This window comes from Rhinopithecus bieti, unplaced genomic scaffold, assembly GCF_001698545.2.
Source record: "Rhinopithecus bieti isolate Rb0 unplaced genomic scaffold, ASM169854v2 scaffold_11944, whole genome shotgun sequence".
Lineage (NCBI taxonomy): Eukaryota > Metazoa > Chordata > Mammalia > Primates > Cercopithecidae > Rhinopithecus > Rhinopithecus bieti.
The window spans coordinates 3,011,027-3,019,445 of NW_016807378.1; the positions used below are offsets into that span (position 1 = coordinate 3,011,027).

The following is an 8,419-nucleotide window of genomic DNA, read 5'->3' on the forward strand; positions in this document are numbered from 1 at the left end:
TTTTATTGGATGTAGACATGAGGGAGAGGTAGGTGTTAAAGATTATTCCTAGATGAATGGCTTGGACCATTGATCTGGTGAATGAACGTGCCTCCCAGTGAGAAAAGTCATACTGGAGGAGTAGCAGGTCTAGGTGGAAATGTCCAAGGTGCATTTTAAGACATTAGATTGCAAGTAGATAATGTCAATCTATTTGAAATGTCAAGTTGTCAGCTGGATATATTGATCTAGAGTTCAGAGAGAGGTCACTGTGGGAGACATACATTGGAAAGCCATCAACTATAGAATTAAGTCTTTGTGAATGAATGAGATAACCACAGTGTGAAAAGGGAAGAGAAGAGATGAGGTGGGCAGAGAAGAACATACAGGACAGCACCTTGGAGAACCTGAAGTTTTTCTTTAATTTAAATTATCTCTGGCCCTTGAGGGCAGGAACAATGTCTTTATCAAATTTGTTTCCTTTCTGTGCTATCTCAGAGGTAGGCAGTGAATCTGAAATTAAGGAATTTTACTGGGCTCCGAAGTAACATTGTAAGTGCTCATATGAACATCATTCAACAAACATTGATTAAGCAGCTGCTGTGCGGCAAGTACTATGGCAGAAAATGAGGTTAAAATATGAGTAAGATGTAGTCTCTGCTGCACTCGGGGATCTCCCAGATTAGTGAGGGGAAGAGATAAGAAAAGAGATGCCGAGCTCAAGTGGCCAAGGCAAGATGGGTCAAAGTCAGAGTGGTGGTCATGGTCCTGGAGGTGGCAAGAAGGATGACAAGGACAAGAAAAAGAAATATGAATCTCCTGTACCAACTAGAGTGGGGAAAAAGAAGAAGAAAACGAAGGGACCAGATGCTGCCAGCAAACTGCCACTGGTGACACCTCACACTCAGTGCCAGCTAAAATTACTGAAGTTAGAGAGAATTAAAGACTATCTTCTCGTGGAGGAAGAATTCATTAGAAATCAGGAACAAATGAAACCATTAGAAGAAAAGCAAGAGGAGGAAAGATCAAAAGTGGATGATCTGAGGGGGACCCCAATGTCAGTAGGAACCTTGGAAGAGATCATTGATGACAATCATGCCATCGTGTCTACATCCGTGGGCTCAGAACACTATGTCAGCATTCTTTCATTTGTAGACAAGGATCTGCTGGAACCTGGCTGCTCGGTCCTGCTCAATCACAAGGTGCATGCCGTGATAGGGGTGCTGATGGATGACATGGATCCCCTGGTCACAGTGATGAAGGTGGAAAAGGCCCCCCAGGAGACCTATGTGGATATTGGGGGGTTGGACGACCAAATTCAGGAAATTAAGGAATCTGTGGAGCTTCCTCTCACCCATCCTGAATATTATGAAGAGATGGGTATAAAGCCTCCTAAGGAGGTCATTCTCTATGGTCCACCTGGCACAGGTGATGGGCCCAAACTCGTACGGGAATTGTTTCGAGTTGCCGAAGAACATGCACCTTCCATCGTGTTTATTGATGAAATTGACGCCATTGGGACAAAAAGATATGACTCCCATTCTGGTGGGGAGAGAGAAATTCAGCGAACAATGTTGGAACTGCTGAACCAGTTGGATGGATTTGATTCTAGGGGGAGATGTGAAAGTTATCATGGCCACTAATCGAATAGAAACTTTGGATCCAGCACTTATCAGGCCAGGCCGCATTGACAGGAAGATTGAGTTCCCCTGCCTGATGAAAAGATGAAGAAGCGCATCTTTCAGATTCACACAAGCAGGATGACGCTGGCTGATGATGTAACCCTGGACGACTTGATCATGGCTAAAGATGACCTCCCTGGTGCTGACATCAAGGCAATCTGTATAGAAGCTGGTCTGACGGCCTTAAGAGAACGTAGAATGAAAGTAACAAATGAAGACTTCAAAAAATCTAAAGAAAATGTTCTTTATAAGAAACAGGAAGGCACCCCTGAGGGGCTGTATCTCTAGTGAACCACGGCTGCCATCAGGAAATGGTTGGGAAATTTCTCAGTCCCTGAAAGGGATGAGGCTGGGGGAGTTGCCCAGAGGAATCCCTGTTCCCATTGATTTTTATTAGCAAAGCATCCTGTGTCTTCTGGAGTACAATGTGTAAGTGCCCATTGGGCAGTCTGTCTGTTGGTCACTGTGCAGCAGTCTGCTTCCCAACAAAGCGTGCTGTTTCACAAACCAAAAAAAAAAAAAAAAAAAAAAAAAAAAAAAAAAAGAAGAAAGAAAAGAGATGCCAACATCAGTGATACTTACATCTATAACAAAGAGTATCCAGAGGTACTAGCTACATGCCTAAGGATTTCCATTTATTTTTCATATAATAATGAAATTGACTCAGTGAGAGGGTACTCATTTTATAACCAAAGGAGCTGAGACTATGAGAGTTTAAGTTATTTGCCCAAGGTCACATAGCTGGCTGACAGCGGAGCAGAAATGTGAACTTAGCCTAGCCTGGCTCCAATTCTGTGCTCTGGGCATCACCCTCATGGCCTGTTCATAGCATGTCTTGATGCTTTTTCCCTGCCCTGCCCTTGCTGCAGAAACTCCTGACTTGCCTGCTACAAACATAGTTCCCTGGGACACCCCTACCCGCAATGTGGAGAGCAGAGGCCTTGCTTGTGACAAAAGCTGATGTCCTTTAGCTTTTCCATGTCCCCTGCCTTTAGTGAGTCTAAAATCTAGGAGAAGAGATCTGACACATGTGCCAAGTTACAGGAACGACAAGTCCATGACATGGTCCACATTTCTTAGACAATGTCATCTGCCATCTCTCCTGTGCTCTGGCGGCACTTTTTAAATCCATGACAGGATCCATACATTGCATTGTACTTATGCACACTTTTCGGCTGTGAGGGCCTCCAGAGTTGTGACTGGGGTGATTTTAGACATCCTGTATATTTCTCAAATTGAGTCTCTTCATTTCTCAGGCAGAGGTTACCACCTTCATGTCTCTTGCTTTAGGTTATTGCCACAACCTCCTAATAATTTTCTGCCTCAAATCTCTCCCTGGTTTTATCCACGCTTCACAGTGTAGCCAGAGTAATCTTAAACCACAAAGCTTGAGTCAGTCCCTTGCTTAAAACCCTCAATGGCACAATATGCCTCTCAGAATGAAGCCAAACTCTAAGCCTGGAACTGCAGGTCCTCCAATGATGTCTTGCACGTTCTAGACTTTGGCAACATTCTCTGGTCCAACAGCAAGTGCTGCTTGTAGCCCCCTTCCAATGCTCCTCAGCTCTGGGCACCTGCTCTTCCTCTGGCTCCTGAAAATGTGCTTTCTCTCCACCTTCACAGAGCCATGTTTTACTCATTCATCATGGAACCGACTGCTGGACTTCTAAAGTGTGACCTATACTCATTATTTTGTGACAAGCATCTTTTGATGTGCCAATTTTGACCACTAGAGTGAGTTTCTAGGGACAACCAGGGTGTCTTCTTCATCTGCATCTCTCCAGCATCTACCACAGTGTCTGCAAAATAATAATCACTCAGTAAATCTTGTTAAGTGAATGAATAAGCAAGTGAATAATTAATTGTAAAGTACTAGGATGTATTAAGCGTCAAATGAGCAGTACAGGCAACGAGCATGAGAGAAAGGAGGAAGTAGTCACTTCCAGTTGGGGTAGCCACAGAAAACTTCCCAAATAAGAATAAATGTATGCTAGGCCTTGCAGGATGAGATAACGTGTGCTGGCCCTGTGCCGACTAACAGTTGGTGTTGAATGAGGTTGAAATGAATCTGATCTGGCTGGATGGAAAAAAGTGGGGAGGACATTTTATGGGGACAGGTGGTGGGGACAAAGGCTTTTAGGTGGAAAAACACAAGGCAAATTCAGGGAATAATCCAGAAACCAGTTGGATTGGAGTAAAAGATTAATAGTGGGGAAGACAAACAGGGAGGAAGGGGAAGTGGGAGACAAATGGTGGACAGTGCAAAGACGTGTGTGCATGGTGTGGGCTTTTGCACAGAATGGTCAATAACTGAGAGCCACAGAGCTGCCTGCACCTGTCTTTTTCATCAAGAAGGTTTAAATTTGAACTTGATTAAGATAACTTCTGAACAATGCAAACACAACACTCAAACAATGCCTTCCAGGGTCGTGGGATAGGGGCAGAGTGGGAGAGGTACAGGATCAGGTCATTATCTAATGTCTCTGTAGTGTGGAAAAATAGGCCAAAATAACGCCAACCGGTTCTCATTTTTCTCTGCATCTCTAGTTTTGCCCAAATTAGAGAGCAGCTGAATTGACTAGGAAAAAAATCTACTTTGAACAGGAAATGCAGTAGGGAGGAGAATGGGAAATCCTAAAATCATGCCAGGAGAGGAAATGGCCAGTGCTGGTTGGGCTGAGAAGAATGGGGCCCCTTGCCCCACTTCACTCCTGGTCTGCTCTTGGGAACAGCCTATATACAAGGTGCTTGACAGCACAGGATAGGGACAGAGGCATATGTGTCATGTTGGCCACTCCTGGCTGTTTGGAGCCAACACTGATATTACACTGTGTCTGGAGAAAGAAAGCAGGCAATGAAGCTGGGCAACACACGGGAGAGCTCTGTCCCCTCACCAGCTCCACTTGCATCCCATATCCATCTCAAAGGAGGCAGCATGCTGCAGCGAAGAAGAAACTGGGGAGGGAGTTCAGAGTCAGGAGCTTTAGTCTCCATCTCTGCCGTTTACTTGCCTTTTGGTATTGACCAGCCATTGACACTCTCCAAGACACTGGTCTTCTTTCTCTTCTATTGCTCTAATGAAGAAGGTGGGTTAGGGATCCTCCCAAATCTCAAGTTCTAAGACTCTCCCATCAGTTGGCTCTAATTTGGTTATCCAGCCTTAGCTTCCTGTACTGGATTTCCATTCACGCTTTGCTCCAGTCACAGCAGAACATCCCCGGAACCTGCCCTGTATTTTCTTTCCTCTATTCCTTTGCTCACATGACTTCTATCCCAAACATCTCTCAGTTTCTCTTTTTTCCTTCCTTCCTTCCTTCCTTCCTTTCCTTCCTTCCTTCCTTCCTTCCTTCCTTCCTTCCTTCCTTCCTTCCTTTCCTTCCTTCCTTCCTTCCTTCCTTCCTTCCTTCCTTCCTTCCTTCTTTCTTTCTTTCTTTCTTTCTTTCTTTCTTTCTTTCTTTCTTTCTTTCTTTCCTTCTTTCTTTCTTTCTTCCTTTCTCTGCAGTTTACTTTTTCTCTTTCTTTCTTTTTCTTCCTTTCTCCTTTCTCTTTCTTTCTTCTTTCTTCTCTTTCTTTTCCTTCCTTCCTTTCCTCCTTTTCTTTCTTCCTTTACTCTCTTTCTTTCTTTCTTCTTCCTTTCTCCTTTCTTTCCTCTTTCTTTCTTCTTTCTTTCTTTTTTCTTTCTTCCTTCCTTCCTTTCTCTGCAATTTACTTTTTCTCTTTCTTTCTTTTTCTTCCTTTCTTCTTTCTTTCTCTTTCTTCTTTCTTCTCTCTCTTTTCCTTCCTTCCTTTCCTCCTTCTTTTCTTTTCTTTCTTTCTTTTCTCTTTCTTTCTATCTTCTTCCTTTCTCCTTTCTTTCCTGTTTCTTTCTTCTTTCTTTCTTTCTTTCTTTCTTTCTTTCTTTCTTTCTTTCTTTCTTTCTTTCTTTCTTTCTTTCCTCTTCTCTCTCTTTCTTTTCCTTCCTGCCTTCCTTTCCTCCTTCTTCTTTTTCCTTCCTTCCTTCCTTTCTTTCTTCTTTCTCTTTTTCTCTTTCTTTTCTTTCTTTCTCAGGGTCTCACTCTGTTGCCCAGGCTGGAGTGCTCTCTCTCTCTTTCTTTCTCTTTTTCTCTTTCTTTCTTTTTTTTCGGAGTCCTGCTCTGTTGCCCAGGCTGGAGTGCAGTGGTGCAATCTCAGCTCACTGCAACCTCCACCTTCCGGGTTCAAGCGATTCTCATGTCTCAGCCTCCTGTGTAGCTGGGACCACAGGCACACACCACCATACCTGGCTAATTTTTGTTTATTTTGTAGAGATGGGTTTCTCCATGTTGCCCAGGCTGGTCTCAATAACTCCTGAGTTCAAGCAGTCCACCCACCTCAGCCTCCCAAAATGCTGGGACTACAGGCATGAGCCACCACACCTGGTCCTCTCAGTTTCATTTATTGAAATCCTGTATTTCTTTCACAAGTAACCCATTCACCTTTTTGGGATAAAAACTTTCTTTTAAATCCACATGCATGTGGGAGCATTGATAGCCGAGCAGTGAGGAATAAAGGTTTATATACCAACTTCATAGGGGAAAGGGAGTGGGGAGAAAGGGCTTCTATGAGAGGATAAATTAGCTTTCAGTGGAGACAAATGGAGGGTATGATAATTGGTGATAATGTGTATTTATGCAATTTCTTTCCCTTGTGCTAATGACCAGTCTTCTTGGCTGTCAGCTCTCCTGGAGAGGGGATTTATGGCAATTTCATTTTCAAGAAGCTCTGCCTTTAGTCAGATAAGGGAAGCTCAGAAAAGGCTTCTTTCTGTATCTTCTGTATTTCAAATATCTTCATTTTAAAATAGTCTTTATGCCATTCCTGTGGGATGTTAGTCCTGTCAGCCACCCACTCCTAAACATGGTCTCACTGAGTATTCTAGTGAGAAACCTCAGATAATTTCCACCAGCTCTGTATGCCTCAGTTTACTCTTCTGTAAAATAGGGATAATGTTTCCTATTGTAGTAAAGATTGCATGAGCTAATATAAGGCAGTTAGAACAGTGCCTGCTGTTATGAGCATTGCCTGCTATTATTATTTTCTGCTCAGTCTCCATTCCCTACTAAGGATGTGTGAAGAATAAGAATAACTATGGCTGGGGATTTAGGAGTTATCTCAGAGGCAATATACTTTGAATGCAGACATCTTTCAGTAGACTTTAGTTTTGTTCCTTTTTAAAATTTTTTTATTTATTATTATATATATACATATTCTTTGCTTATCACTCAGCTTGATGGTCTTACACTTCCAATGGCCGTAAGAATTACTGTCCAGGGTTGTAAATGCACAATGTCTTCTCTATTTGCAGTCTGTAAATGATGCTGAGGGATAATTTTGACCACATGTGATTTTTGTCTCATGCAAGCACTCTATTCAGAATCTAAACAGTGACTCTTCTTTGTGGGTTTGGTTTTAACTAGCAGAGCCTTTCTCCCTGAGTTATTGAGGAAGCCCTGAGTGGGAAGTAGAGAAGTGTCTGCAGTAGTCAAAGCTGAGTTCCTCTCAGTTTTCTTGCTCTGCTTCTACTTTGAATGGTAGTTCACAGTGTCAGTGCGAAGGGTTTAGAGCTCTCAGAAATGCCCCAAATCCAAACCTTAAAAGGCTGGCTTTCTGGCTGAATTATTCACTGTTTAGCAACTGTATTTGAACAGCCTGCAAGCCATTCACTATTGTGGGAAAATGTAAATGAGGGACTCTGATCTCACATTGGGCAAATGCCTAATCAAGTGGGTGCCACCCAGGCAAGAAGGCCGCAGAGATGCAAATGGACACTTTTAGACAAAGGTAAATCTGTCACTGTGCCAGGATGGCGCCTTCAAGCTGGGCAGTGAGACCACAATGGAAAGAAACAACCCACAGGACCCTTGATATAGACAGAGTCAGAAAGGAAAAGAAGGAAGCTGAACCCCATCCTTGGAATAAGAGTGGAGCTTAAAAGCCCTACAGAGTCTATTCACTACATTCTGGGAGGTGTCAGGAAGTCTGGCCCAGTAGAGAATAAAAACCTTACATAGTTTTACTTACAGAGTCTTACAGAGTCCAGCATCTGTGCTATGTCCCCATATTTGTAACTCTTTTTCTCTCTGCCCGTGCTTCTATTGGGAGCAGCAGTTAGACTCGTGAATCTGTCCTTATGGAGAGCCAGGAGAGATTGCTCCCTCCCTCCTCATCAGGCACAGGTGGGGAAGAAAAGGGCCCTAAGATATCCAATAAGTGGAAGCAACCACTGAAAAGGCCAAGTCTGAGTCCCTGGGACCCTGCTGTAAGTCAGCAAATAGAGCCTAGAAAGGAAGCCAGGGCCCAAGAAAGTATGAAATCCTGTGTGAGGCCGAACAACCACTGCAATATTAAACTTAAAACACCTATCCCATCCCATGCTACAGTTATTTTTATATATGTGCATGATGTCTCCCTTGAGATTCTAAGCATACTGAGGGCAGGAAGCATTCTTGGTTATGTTATCACTCCCAGGGTCTGTCTATCACAGGGTTTTGCACACAGAAAGCACACTTTAATTGCTGTGCAACAAACTGCCCTGAAACTGAGTGGCTTTGAAACAATTTATTGTTTCTCATGGTTCTACCTTTTGGCTGTGTTTGGCACAGTAGTTTGTCTGTTCTATGTGACATCTGCCAAGTCACTGGTTAGGCTGTGTTGCTGGCCACTTTGGCTGTGCTGGAAGGGTCTCGAAGGCTTCACTCATATGTCTAGCATTTAAACACTCCTCTACCTGGCCTTTCTTT

At 43.4% G+C, this 8,419-nt stretch overlaps 1 pseudogene across 1 annotated transcript; it reads left to right on the plus strand.

The window, feature by feature from the left end:
- The first annotated feature begins 697 nt into the window (after positions 1-697).
- LOC108535510 (26S protease regulatory subunit 4 pseudogene) lies at positions 698-1,967 on the plus strand (annotated as a pseudogene). Its single transcript, XR_001887250.1, has one exon. The product of XR_001887250.1 is annotated as a 26S protease regulatory subunit 4 pseudogene (transcript).
- The last annotated feature ends 6,452 nt before the right edge of the window (positions 1,968-8,419 follow it).